Source organism: Ranitomeya imitator, chromosome 4 (genome assembly GCF_032444005.1).
Source record: "Ranitomeya imitator isolate aRanImi1 chromosome 4, aRanImi1.pri, whole genome shotgun sequence".
NCBI lineage: Eukaryota > Metazoa > Chordata > Amphibia > Anura > Dendrobatidae > Ranitomeya > Ranitomeya imitator.
This window is the reverse complement of record NC_091285.1, coordinates 417,539,983-417,555,249: the sequence shown is the minus strand read 5'-3', so window position 1 is coordinate 417,555,249 and position 15,267 is coordinate 417,539,983. Positions and strand designations below refer to the sequence as shown.

General features: G+C 41.0%; 1 pseudogene; it reads right to left on the bottom strand.

The window, feature by feature from the left end:
• Positions 1–320: 320 nt before the first annotated feature.
• LOC138674159 (polymerase delta-interacting protein 3 pseudogene) lies at positions 321–1,603 on the bottom strand (annotated as a pseudogene).
• Positions 1,604–15,267: the final 13,664 nt, after the last annotated feature.

The following is a 15,267-nucleotide window of genomic DNA, read 5'->3' as shown; positions in this document are numbered from 1 at the left end:
AGCTTCCCTTTGCAGCACAGTAGAACCATAATCGTGCTGTATCACAATACTATGAGCAAGGGGAAAGTGGAAATTCTTGATGCAATAATGCAACTGCCTCACAACAAAGGTGAACTGTACTACAATGCTGGGAACAGGATAAATTGTCCAATGTCTGATGCCGAACTCCGCACTCCTTCAGACATCAACTACCTCCTGGTGATCATCATCACCATTAAACAAAAACAAAAAAGAAAAACATTTTTTTTTAAAGGAGTCTCTGGGCCCATATGTAAATTGTGAATCTATCTTATTACAGTCTCCAAATTGTGTTGGTCTCATCAGAGCTTAATCTTAAATGCAGGTGGTTGGATAACTGCTGATGACCCTGAGGATTTAAAGAGTGATTTTGGATATTATCAGCTGGAGGATTTTAAGCAAGACTGCAGGAGGAGGGGTTTGTGTTTCTTGGACATTAACCTTCCTTCTTTGATGTGGTGTCACTTAAACTATGGGCTGGGCTGATGTTATCACACTACTATTCAAAGGAAGATTGCATTTCATTGGTTGTCCATCTAGGTATCTGTTGTTGTATTTTTTGCAGGCACCAACTGCATCTTCCTTTCTTACAAGCACAACCTTTGCAACTCCTGAACTCAATAAGCAGGTGCACTTCAAGGCAACGCGTACACAGAAAAGCTCTACAGTATCTTACTCTGTGACTCTTGGATGCAAATTATTAATGGTCATTTTTGGGCCTTCTAAAGAGCTAAAGACAATCTCTTTATGAGTGGGCTCTACTGATGAACTGGCCTCCTTTGTGATAAGAGTCCATGACACATTGGCTAGAGCCTTTGTGTGCAATAAAGGTGGCTAAGTTTTGTGCTGAGTAGACATGGGAGCTGTGTATGCATCATTCTGTACCACTTTAGTAAGAGGTAAAGTTTGGCCAAGAAAAAATGAATTTCCAGACATTCACGGCCTTTTTTGCGCATTGCTTGAAGCTGTGATCTTCATCTTCTTGGTGAGGATGTGGTAAGGTTCCAAGTCATCATCAATACCATCATCGCCCATATCTTGTAAAGAGGAAATCGGGTGTTTCCTAGGGTAGTGGTTATCTATGTTTAGTGGCAATCATTACACTAAAACAAATAATTTTCAGCTGTGACATTTTGATATTATTGGTAATATGTATGAGTGAAGAAGAACCTTGTGCCACGGGTGTGTTGATAGTTACGGACGGTGAACTCCTCTTTAAACTTAGTTTTTCACAAGCATCCATCACTTTGTTTAGTATGCCTCCAACACTGATCTGCTTTCTCTAATTCCGCATCTCATGAACATGTTGTGCTTTGCCCTTTATACAGACATGTGCGTCCTTGGCAAGATGTTTTTTATGGGCATTTTTATGCCAAGCTTCACACGAGCATCTGTTACACCGATCTTCTGAAGGGCATTAAACACATTCTGGTAATTGGTGGTGGCTAAACGACTAATCATTGTAGGCTGTATCCTGGATGTCATACCTCCCATAAAAACCCCTGTTATTAATCCTGTACGTTCCCATTCCTGCAGTCACCATGCCACAATTCCTGATCACTTCATCCAATGATTCATCTGCCATATTTTTACTAAAAACCTGCACCTTCCCAGCAGCAACTTTGTAGGAAACCACGTTACAGTTTTCCAAGGTGTTTATGATGCCCCTAAAAAACTTTTTTACACACTATATTGATGTGTAACCCCCAGGGGGAAATGTTTGTCAGCCCATACACTTAGTGTATGGGATTCGAAGTATAGTATGGCGCTCCTTTTTAGTGTGACAATTTTTTTATGAGACCCTCCTCCACGTTTCTTCCAAGGGGGATTGTGGTGCATGCAAATTACGGCTAGGCCTTGCATTCACTTCATGGTCAAAATTTATGTTTCATGTGGCCATCCAGTATGTGGTTTCAAAGGGTTATTTGAGTGCATGTAACATTGGTGCAGGACAGGCCTTGCATTCAGTGCATAAGAAAACAGTATGGGATACACACTTTCTTTTATTGGGAACAATTTTGTCCTGAGTCGGTAAAGTACATCTGCTGAAACGGTTATTGGGGTGCATGTAACATTGGTGCAGGGCAGGCCTTACATTCCGTGCATGAGCAAACAGTATGGGAGACACACTTTCTTCTAAGGCTGGGTTCACATTGCGTTGCTGGTGTCCGTTAGATGGACAACATTACATCGCGGCATAATGCGGTGTAACACAGTTCGTTAGTGCTGCCATTAATTCCTATGTCAGATGCAACGCTAGCGCATGCCCACAATGGGCGTGCGTTAGTGATGTGCCGTCATTGAGTGACAGACCCTGAGACGTGGGCTGCAGCGTTTCCAGTTCCGTCACTGCTAGCGCAGATAGAGCATCTGCTAGCTCTATCTGTGCTAGCGCGATGGAATGTCGGCACTTGCGTTAACAGCAGCCCGTTAGTCTGCTGCTTCGGAGTAAGGGTACCGTCACACTGAAACGACGCTGCAGCGATACGACAACGATGTCAATCGCTGCAGCGTTGCTGTGTGGTCGCTGGAGAGCTGTCACACAGACCGCTCTCCAGCGACCAACGATCCCGAAGTCCCCGGGTAACCAGGGCAAACATCGGGTTACTAAGCGCAGGGCCGCGCTTAGTAACCCGATGTTTACCCTGGTTACCAGCGTAAACAAAAAAAACAAACACTACATACTTACATTCCGTGTCTGTCCTCCGGCGCTGTGCTTTCCTCTGCACTGTCAGCGCCGGTCAGCCGTAAAGCAGAGCGGCGACGTCACCACTGTGCTTTCTGGCTGGCCGGCGCTCACAGCCAGTGCAGAGAAGCAGAGCACCGGAGGACAGACAGTGGAATGTAAGTATGTAGTGTTTGTTTGTTTTACGTTTACGCTGGTAACCAGGGTAAACATCGGGTTACTAAGCGCGGCCCTGCGCTTAGTAACCCGATGTTTACCCTGGTTACCAGTGAAGACATCGCTGAATCGGCGTCACACACGCCGATTCAGCGATGTCAGCGGGAGATCCAGCGACGAAAGAAAGTTTCAAACGATCTGCTATGAAGTACGATTCTCAGCGGGGTCCCTGATCGCAGTAGCGTGTCAGACACAGCGAGATCGTAACGATATCGCTGGAATGTCACGAATCGTGCCGTCGTAGCGATCAAAATGCAACTGTGTGACGGTACCCTAACCCTTGACTCTGCCTTGCCCTTCAAACCGCACATCCAAGATTTTTTCTGCCTCCTATCGCCTCCAGCTCAAAAATATCTCCAGAATCCATCATTTCTTTAACCATCAATCTACTAAAATGCTTGTGTGTGCCCTCATCATCTACCACTTTGACTACTGCAACATCCTTTTTTGTGGCCTCCCTGCTAACACCCTTGCACCTCTCCAGTCCATCCTTAACTCTGCTGCCTAACTAATTCATCTCTCTCCTCACTACTCCTCCACTTTCCCCCTCTGCAAATCTCTTCACTGGCTCCCATTCCCTCAGCGTATCAAGTTCAATTTACTAATACAAACCTACAAAGCCATCGATAACCTGTCTAATCCATATATCTCTAAACTAATCTCCCGATATCTTCCCTCATATAATCTCCGGTCCTCCCAAGACCTCCTTCTCTCCTCCACACTTATTCGCTCCTCACCCAACCGACTCTTTATTGCTTCCAGGCTGCCCGGACCTCACCGTCACCTGTGATCCGCACCCTAGGCTGTGGCTGTATACCACCAGTAAAAGGTAGAGACTTCAACCTTGTGTCCTCCAATTCTTTCCGGCACTACACCATCTGTCACCTTCACCTACTACACCGGGAGTTGTGGGGACTAAGTTTCACCTGTGGGAAACCATACCATCACTGCTGCAGTACCATCATTCCCAGTGGACCCCTTTATGCAGCATCGGTCATCCCTGACCAAATACCAAAGGTGGCATCACGGACATTCTTTATTCAAAACAACCCCTTTAAAGACTTTCCCTTTAACTTGGATGCTCAGGACCACGGACCGGGTGCCTGCCACTGTGACTACTGCTTTATTGACCACCGGACCCAGGCCCTAGTACCCCAGGGTCCTAGCGGGTGCTCCATTTACATCCATGTAGGTTATACTTTAATTTTACAAAAAATAGCACAAAATGTATGATATTGGAAGTAATAACTGTGCAGGTGACCTTATTCTACTAGATCTGAAGAGTACAAGGAGTTTTGTGCTCAGATCCAGTCAGGATTCTGGGTAAATCAGTTATCCTGTTTTGCTGTTTTGTCAAGTTATTGGTCTATGGGAGAATTGGATCCCATTGAAGTGTAATTAATGTATTCACCAATGCATCAAAATGGGCAGAGAATTAATGAAGTGAAAATCAGTTGAGGATTTAGCTGACATCCACCTCCAAAGAGAACTTGAACTTTATAGTGCCAACTATTAGAAGTAGCAATCCTACAAGTCACAATCAACCCTTTAACAAGTCTTGCAATATGATTTAGGCTAGATGAGAGGCTCTTGACTGTGGTCTAAGGGGTATGGTTTCTCCTTGTGGAGAGTGACATACCAGCTCTGGCTTGTCAAGGTAAGGAGGCTTATTTGCCCTGCAATGCTCCTCTGGCAAATTTCATATGCAAATTGCCTCTTCAGAGATAAAGAGGACTTGAACTCTATAGCACCACCTATTGGAAGTAGCAATCCTACAAGTCACAATCAACCCTTTAACGAGTCTTGCAATAGGACTTAGAATAAGAGCCAAATCAGTATCTCAGTTCACAGACACGGTGTTTTTCGGCTGTTGGCCCACATCAGTGCAAAGCATGAGAAATGATTAGGCTAGATGAGAGGCTCTGGACTGAGGTCTAAGGGGTAAGGTTTCTCCTTGTGGAGACTGAGATACTAGCTCTGGCTTGTCAAGGTAAGGAGGCTTATTCACCATTTAATGCTCCACTGGGAAATTTAATATGCAAATTGCCTCTTCAGAGATAAAGAGGACTTGAACACTATAGCACCACCTATTGGAAGTAGTAATCAACAAGTCACAATCAACCCTTTAACGAGTCTTGCAATATGACTTAAGGTACCTTCCCACTAAGCGACGCTGCAGCGATACCGACAATGATGTCGATCGCTGCAGCGTCACTGTTTGGTCGCTGGAGAGCTGTCACACAGACAGCTCTCCAGCGACCAACGATGCCGGTAACCAGGGTAAACATCGGTTTACTAAGCGCAGGGCCGCGCTTAGTAACCCGATATTTACCCTGGTTACCATCGTAAAAGTAAATAAACAAACACTACATACTTACCTTCGCTGTCTGTCCCCGGCGCTCTGCTTTCCTGCACTGACTGTGAGCACAGTGGCCGGAAAGCAGAGCGGTGACGTCACCGCTGTACTTTCCGGCTGGCCGGCGCTCACAGCCAGTGCAGGAAAGCAGAGCGCTGGGGACAGACAGCGAAGGTAAGTATGTAATGTTTGTTTTTTTTAACTTTTACGCTGGTAACCAGGGTAAACATCGGGTTACTAAGTGCGGCCCTGCTCTTAGTAACCCGATGTTTACCCTGGTTACCAGTGAAGACATCGCTGAATTGGCGTCACACACGCTGATTCAGCGATGTCTGCAGGGAGTCCAGCGACAAAATAAAGTGCTGGACTTTCTGCAGCGACCAACGACATCACAGCAGGATCCTGATCGCTGCTGCGTGTCAAACTGAACGATATCGCTAGCCAGGACGCTGCAACGTCACGGATCGCTAGCGATATCGTTCAGTGTGAAGGTACCTTTAGGATAAGAGACAAATCAGTATCTCAATTCGCAGACACTGTGTTTCAGGCTGTTGGCCCTCGTCAGTGCGAAGCATGAGGACTGATTTGGCTAGGTGAGAGGCTCTGGACTTAGGTCTAAGGGGTAAGGTTTCTCCTTGTGGAGAATGACATACCAGCTCTGGCTTGTCAAGGTAAGGAGGCTAATTCACCGTGCAATACTCCTCTTTGAAATTTAATATGCAAATTGCCTCTTCAGAGACTAAATATTATTTAATAGCCAGGAAATAACATGCCTCTTCATATTATGCAGCCCAAATGAAGGATGAAGATGCGGTTACTTCTAAAATGTTAGTCTTCAAAAAGAACATGGTGACTTCTAAAAAATTAATATGAATCTCTCAATACATGCAGACAGTAGCAATAATGAAGATAACCTGGCAAAGGTTTGACTTTGTAGCTGTTGTTTATAGATTCTTCTAGCTCTGTCTGTTGTTATGTAAGAATTAAAATAAAATTGCTTTATACCTAACTTCATCCAGCATGAAGACAGCAGCACAGATCTCCTCTGTGTTTACACGCGGCGTACAGTTTACCCACACATAGTGGTAATTCCCAGCTAACAGTCATGAAGTCTCATACAAATGTGAAAATAGTGAAGAGTTCTACTTAAAATTATTTCAGACTACCTCTCTTAAAGCATCAGAAAGTAAATGCTAAATTAGAATTGTTTTACATTTTCTAATTTTGCATATTTGATAAATAGTTATATTTTGATCTCCTTTTACCTCATGAAGTTCTGCAGGGGAGGACTCGTCCTGTTAAAGAATCCTTCTCTAGAAATAACCTTAGGATAATATATGGTGCCCTAGTATGGCAGCGTGCGGTAACAAAAAAAGGTTTTTGTTGAGTTGTAATATGGAACAGTGTAGACTCCAGGTACTGCCTTATTGTATTTGTGCAGACATTGTTGTGTGCACCAAGCCTTAAATCTTGTAATAGTACATTTTCTATTAACACTTTCATATTGCATCCGCTTAGAATGATCCTAGTTAGAACATACACCAGAGTACATACACCAGAGTAAATGAAGGGCAGGCAATAAAACACACAATATGGTATGAGAACATTGGTTAACCTATTGTAACAGTACATTGATAGAGTATACAGTGTACCAAGTGAAAACAAAAGCACTTTTGTGCTTCACAATTATTTCTTTATGCAATTTGCAAGAAAATAAGAAAAATATCTTTGATCATTTCCTCTACATATTAAGAAATTACATAATAGAAACCTACAGTATGTAAAAATTCTCTCGCTAATCATTTGCAAAAATGTTATACAGTTGTGGAAAAAATGCTGAAAATTAAGAACAAATTTAAAATGAGAAATGTTATGTTAATGGTTTACTTTTATCAATTAACAAAATGCTAAATTATTGAATAATAAGACAAATATAAATTGATATCGATGTGACCACCCTTTGCCTTGAAAACAGCAATAACTTGGCAAGAAGGTTGTTCCAAACCTCTTGGAGAACTGACCAGAGAACTTATGTGGATGGAGGCTTGCATAAATCCTTCTGTCTCTTCATGTACTCACAGACATACTCAATAATGTTGAGATCACTGTTTTGAGGGGGCCATATCGTCACTTCCAGGATTCTTTACTTATGCTGAAGCCAGTTCTTAATTACCTCCACTGTGCTTCATTGTTGCTTGGAAACAATCATTATTACACTGTTCTCCGGCTCTTCGGCACACAAACTGCCTTCTGCAACAAGCAAATAATTCACATTTTGGCTCATCAGTCCAGAGCACCTGCTGCTTTTTTTCGGCACACCAGTTCTTATATTTTCAAGTATAGTTGAGTCACTTTGCCTTGTTTCCATGCCAAATGTATAGTTTTTGGTCTCAGTTCTTTTATAAAGACCATTGGACAAAGTTTTCCAAACAGCAGATTAGTGTAACAGGGTCCCACTGGTTGATGTCAGTTCCGAGCTGATGGCACTGCTGGATATTTCCCAATCCAAGCAGGATGTGTCTTTCATCTGCCGCACTTAGTTTCCTTAGCTGACTACTGTGTCTCTGGTCCTTAATATTGCCCTTTTATTGTCCTTATTGCTGAGAAATACAGGCTTATACTTATCACCATGCAATACCATCAGGGGGGCATCTGATTGGCTCCAATTTTTTTCTGCATTTGACAACAACATCAAACATACAGTCATTGTCATTATGAACTTTCTTCTGAGTAATCAATAGTAAGTTGTCCTGGAAGTGATGATTTGGCCTTCACAGAGCCCTGATCTCAGCATAATCAAGTCTGTGTGGGATTATACGATGAAACAGAAGGATTTGCACAAGCTTATATCCACAGAAGATCTAAGGTTAGTGCTCCAAGAAATTTGTAACAACCTCCCTTCTTCTTCCTTCAAAACCTGTGAGCAAGTGTACCTAGTAGAATTGATGCCTTGATGCTGTTTTGAATAAAAAGTGGACAAGTATTGATTTGATTTAGTTTTTTTTTGTTCATTCGCTCTGCATTTTGTTAATTGATCAAAATAAACCATTCAGGTTTCTACTTTTTGAAGCATTCTCACATCGCAATACTTTTTTCAAACCTGCCTAAAACTTTTTTTTTGTAACTATCGCTCAATAAGCCATAAACAAAAATGTAGGTAGAAATCCACGTGGCTTTACCATAATTATTGCCAAATAGGAAAATGACTACAAATTGAGTAAAAACATACACCAAATCCATCAGTCTAGAAAATTGCATTTGGAATAGATTACAGGTTTAATGTGATTTGTGCACAGCTAGTGTGCACCAGTGAGCAGATTTTATTATTGTATTATTGATTACGCAGAAATTGTCATAAAATCAGTCAATTAATAACAGACCAGCAAAATAATATAAGGAAAAGAAGTGCTTAGTCTTTAGCCTACAGTGTTTGCAATTACCATGTTGCTAAAAAATGATTTCCTGATTGAAATGTAAGTGGTAGAGCCAGTCCATTAGTCTAAAGGCTTGTGTGTGTTAAACAGTTGGCATTAACCTTCTATTGAAGTCTATTGAGTATGTGATGCCATATGCCTACAAGGAGAGTGTGAAATGCTGTTTAGGCAGGGGAACTCTTATAATCAGAGGCTGCCTGTGATGTAATTGATTTTTGTTTCCTCTCTGCTTGAAGAACTGATTGAACTGAATTATGGATCATTCTTGTAATATGCTGGGTTACAGTGTGACTTGTATATTGTGTGAGTTATTACTATTCTCTACTTCTGCTGTAAAGGTTCTTGTATGTGAAGTTAACTAGACGGAATTGGTATATAATAAGTACACGTAATCACCAATTGCACCTCTGAGCTTAACTTAAGGTTTATTATTATGAGGCTGATAAAAAAGACTTTATAAATCAGGGTTAGCCATATACCGGCAGCAAGAAACCAGTTGTTAGGAATGTTATTTTACTTTATGGTGCTGCTATTGATTTTTTTCTTTTTTTTTTCATATGTTGAACGGCTTTGAACGCTACAATATGTGAAAGTTTTAATCACATTCAGATAATGAATAATAGGTTCTGCCACTGCCTCTGCAATATACCCTGGCAGGAATGAGAAATAAAGCATGGCTTAAACAGATTCGTCAGGCTAGAAACTCACAGTGTGTTGAAATGTTAGAAAAATGGTCAAAAAAGGTGGAATAGATTTTAGTGGATTGATCCAACATTAGAGGTGAAGTGAAGTCAGAAATGCAGTCAATGCCATTTAAAGGAAAACTATTTAACTTTAATTCTATTTAAGCCTAGGTACATAGTGAAGAATCTTTCTGCCATGGCTGCATGCTTGCAAAAAATACAAACACATTTAAAAGAGCTTAAGCCGAGGATTACTTTAAGTTATGGTGAGTTACTGTAAAACTCTGGCTCCATCTCTAGTTTCCATGGTGGACACACCAATAGAATAACCAATATCTTACCTGAAAGTAAACTCCATTTTCATGACAGTCGTGAATGTTCCAACAGCATAATGTTTAAGTGAGTCATTTCAGCCATGTATGTTTTTATCGGAACAATGAAAAGTTAAGGATTATTTGGAGCAATCATTTTTAGATAGGGAATTGGTATACAGTTTACATTTTTTTTCTCACATTAATGCCATTTTTATGGTAAAACATGAAGGTTCCAGTTTCTAGTAAGTAGTAAAACTTAAAAGCACAGCCATAGCCATAAAAGGAACTTTAAAAATTACCAAAATGATTCAATTATAAGCATATACTAATAATAATAATAAAAATATTATATAGTGCTAACATATTCCACAGCGCTTTACAGTTTGCACACATCATCATCGCTGTCCCTGTTGGGGCTCACAATCTACATTCCCTATCAGTATGTCTTTGGAAGTGAAAAAATATATAAAAAGTGCAGTGGTATTTTCCAGTCAACGTAACAAAGAAAAATGCACACACAGTGTGCAGAAGACCCCCTTAATAAAGGAGGTTACACAAGGTGCAGGATGTAACAGCCCGTTAGCTGTGCACTGTGCTATACATGTGTATGTGACTTGCACCCTATTACAAGCTTCATTTGTGTGCAATTCTAATACTCGGAAATCCCCCCCTCCATGGGTTGGTATGCTGAGATTGGTTGTTTCATCAGTATTTTGCACCTGTGTTACCTCCATTATTAGGGGCTCTGCTGCATCCTGTGTGTGCATTTTTCTCAGTGACCTTGTCTGGTAAATACTTTTACCTTTTTGCTATGTTTGTAATTGAATTATTTGGGGGAATTTTTAACTCCTTTACAACCTATGATGCATAGGTGCATCATAGGTCACCTCTCCGTGTTTGAAGCGGGCTACGGCGATGAGCCTACAACTTTTCCAGCACATGACAGCTGATTTCATCACCGTGTCACATGACCACGGGTTGCAGATGGGTTGGCATGACAACCCAGGGTCTGCAGGAGACCCCTATGGTTGTCATTGCTGGATTGCTATGAGCACCACCCTGTCGCCGGCGCTCATAGCAGATGAGCATTTTCGCTGCACAAAGCAAAGCTGAAGCCCTGTCATGTATAGCACAGGTGATTGGATGATTGCAGCTTCTAGTCTCCCATAGAAACCACTGAAGCCAATAAAAAGTTTTAAAAAAAGTTTTTAAAAATATAATAAACTATAAAAATTCAAATCACCCCTCTTTTTCACAATTTAAAATAAAACAATTTATAAAAATTAAAAAATATACATATTTGGTATCACCACAGTCAGAATCGTTCTATCTATTAAAATATAAAAAGAATTAATCGAATTGGTAAATGGCGTAACAAGGAGAAACATCAAAATTCCAGAATAACGTTTTTTAGTCGCCACAACATTGCAATAAAATGCAATAACAGGCGATCCATAGGCCCTAAAATAGTATCAATAAAAACATCAGCTTGACATGCAAAAAATAAGCCCTCACCCAGATACAGGTCATGAAAAATGGAAATGCTACGATTATTAGGAACATGGCACCAATTATTTCTTTGAACATTTTTTTTTCACCATTTAAATGAAAATGAACCTATACAGGTCCTTCTCAAAAAATTAGCATATAGTGTTAAATTTCATTATTTACCATAATGTAATGATTACAATTAAACTTTAATATATTATAGATTCATTATCCACCAACTGAAATTTGTCAGGTCTTTTATTGTTTTAATACTGATGATTTTGGCATACAACTCCTGATAACCCAAAAAACCTGTCTCAATAAATTAGCATATTTCACCCATCCAATCAAATAAAAGTGTTTTTTAATAACAAACAAAAAAACCATCAAATAATAATGTTCAGTTATGCACTCAATACTTGGTCGGGAATCCTTTGGCAGAAATGACTGCTTCAATGCGGCGTGGCATGGAGGCAATCAGCCTGTGACACTGCTGAGATGTTATGGAGGCCCAGGATGCTTCAATAGCGGCCTTATGCTCATCCAGAGTGTTGGGTCTTGCGTCTCTCAACTTTCTCTTCACAATATCCCACAGATTCTCTATGGGGTTCAGGTCAGGAGAGTTGACAGGCCAATTGAGCACAGTAATACCATGGTCAGTAAACCATTTACCAGTGGTTTTGGCACTGTGAGCAGGTGCCAGGTCGTGCTGAAAAATGAAATCTTCATCTCCATAAAGCATTTCAGCCGATGGAAGCATGAAGTGCTCCAAAATCTCCTGATAGCTAGCTGCATTGACCCTGCCCTTGATGAAACACAGTGGACCAACACCAGCAGCTGACATGGCACCCCACACCATCACTGACTGTGGGTACTTGACACTGGACTTCAGGCATTTTGGCATTTCCTTCTCCCCAGTCTTCCTCCAGACTCTGGCACCTTGATTTCCGAATGACATGCAAAATTTGCTTTCATCGGAAAAAAGTACTTGGGACCACTTAGCAACAGTCCAGTGCTGCTTCTCTGTAGCCCAGATCAGGCGCCTCTGCCGCTGTTTATGGTTCAAAAGTGGCTTTACCTGGGGAATGCGGCACCTGTATCCCATTTCCTGCACACGCCTGTGCACGGTGGCTCTGGATGTTTCCACACCAGACTCAGTCCACTGCTTCCTCAGGTTCCCCAAGGTCTGGAATCGGTCCTTCTCCACAATCTTCCTCAGGGTCCGGTCTCCTCTTCTCGTTGTACAGCGTTTTCTGCCACATTGTTTCCTTCCAACAGACTTACCATTGAGGTGCCTTGATACAGCACTCTGGGAACAGCCTATTTGTTGAGAAATTTCTTTCTGGGTCTTACCCTCTTGCTTGAGGGTGTCAATGATGGCCTTCTTGACATCTGTCAGGTCGCTAGTCTTACCCATGATGGGGGTTTTGAGTAATGAACCAGGCAGGGAGTTTATAAAAGCCTCAGGTATCTTTTGCATGTGTTTAGAGTTAATTAGTTGATTCAGAAGATTAGGGTAATAGGTCGTTTAGAGAACCTTTTCTTGATATGCTAATTTATTGAGACAGGTTTTTTGGGTTATCAGGAGTTGTATGCCAAAATCATCAGTATTAAAACAATAAAAGACCTGACAAATTTCAGTTGGTGGATAATGAATCTATAATATATGAAAGTTTAATTGTAATCATTACATTATGGTAAATAATGAAATTTAACACTATATGCTAATTTTTTGAGAAGGACCTGTACATGATTTTTTTCCCCTTTATTTAGGAATTTTTAAAAAAATATTTTCATACAGTATAATATTTTGTTTTACTTTTTCACATTGTCTCAGGGTGGGACATCACTGTATAAAGTCAGATCGCTGATCTGACACTTTGCACAGCACTGTGTCAGATCAGTGATCTGTCAGGCAGTGAAGGAGGCTTCTCAGGTCCTGCTCTCAGCAGGCACTGACAAGCCACCTCCCTGCAAAACTTGGAAGGACCCCGTGGCCATCTTGTTTGATCGCAATGTTCCAGGGGTTAAAGTGCCAGGAGCGGTCCGTGATAATCAGCTGACACCCGTGAGCGCGGCTGATCGCATGAGACGTACTATTCCGTCCATAGGAATTAGGGCCCAGATCACATGGATAGAATATCACGTCGGATGGCAGAAAGGGGGTTAAATATGAGTGTCTGAGCCAAGGGTCTGAATAATTATTACCATGTGATATTTCAGTTTTTCTTTTTTAATAAATTTGGAAGAATTTCTACATTTCTATTTTTTTCAGTCAAGATGGGGTGCAGAGTGTACATTAATGAGAAAAAAACGAACTTTTTTGAATTTACTAAATATCTGCAAAGAAACAAAGAGTGAAAAATTGAAAGGGGTCTGAATACTTTCCGTACCCTCTGTACATAGCAAACTAAGCCCTGTCTCAACAAAGAGACAACACTATTCAATGCTAAGGAATGGATCATTATGACAAACATCAGGGAGTGAAAATGACAAAATGTGAAGAATCAATGTCAGTTAACAGGGAAACATACCAAAAATATTTAGACAAAAAGGAAGGGCAGAGTGGGTTTCAAAAAGCAAAAGACATTTAATATCACTCAAATATAGGATGAATACATACCACAATGTAAGTAAAAGCTGCTCCTCTGCCAAAATACATTTGCGCATCTTGGTGTCCTTGAAGGTTATGCCAGGGCGCACAGCCTCCAGAAGAGATCAAATGTAGCCAGGCTCATCCGAAAGTACTGACAGAACTTGTTAGGATGGCTGTGTAGAGAACCATACAGTTGCTGGAAATGACCTTTAGTCAGCCGTTGCCTCAAAAGCAGATGTACCCACATTCGTCTCTGCCACCTCGGATCAACAATCACTGGGTAAGGCTCCCTAAAACATTGAAACAAGACCCATTGGAAAATAACCCGCTCAGTTGTGTTGAAGGTTAGCCTGTCACACAAGTTTGACACAAACCAGCAAAACCAAAACACCAGCAGGGCCTCTATTTGAATGATTAGAGGAGAGACCTTGTTATGGATCCAATATATAGGCTCTGTGATTAGGTTTTTATTCATTTCAGGCCATTGAGCCATTGAATTTAATGTGGAAAGTCAGTGAGAAATGTAAAACCATACGCATGACATACGGATGCTATATGGATATCATACTAATACATGGGTCGGAGAAAATCACATCATCGCATTGCAAACGCATTACACACGGATGACCATACGGAGAACACTCGTGCAACTCTCGGCAGGGAGACTTGGACCGCTTTTCCTTACGTTAAGTGTGACTGCGGCCTTTAAAGTGCCTACATGTGTTAATAAACCAGAAATCTTGAGTACTCCATATAAGGCTGTGCTGTATTGATCTCCCGAGCACTAGCAAAACAAATCTTATTAATTTGGAATTCAAAAGCTATAAAAGAGTGTATTTTGCTCACAGAATTTAATGCAGAAACAAAAATATGAAGATCCTGGAGTGGCCTAGCCAGTCTCCAAATCTCAATCCCATAGAAAACCTTTGGAGGGATTTGAAAGTCTGTGTTGCCCAGCTACAGGCCCAAAACACTGCTCTAGAGGAGATCTGCATGGAGGAATGGGCCAACGTACCACCAACATTGTGTGCCAACCTTGTGAAGACTTACAGTAAACGTTTGACCTCTGTCATTGCCAACAAAGGATATATAACAAAATATTGCGATGACCTTTTGTTAATGACCAAATACTTATTTTCCACCATAATTTGCAAAATAAATCTTGCCAAATCAGACAAGGTGATTTTCTGGATTTGTTTTCTCATTTTGACTCTCATAGTTGTGGTCTACCTATGATGTCATCTCTCATCTTTTTAAGTGGGAAAACTTGCACAATTGGTGGCTCAAAAATACTTTTTTCCCTACTGTAGCAAGTAAGCATTTCTGCCACACACAAGCGATCTGATCATCGCCTATGTGTAGCAGAATAGATCAAAGTATTGCAGCTTAAAATCTCCCATGGAGGCTATTAAAGCATGCAAAAAGTAAAAAAAAAAAATGCTTTTCAAAATATAAGAAAAATTAAAAAATATATAA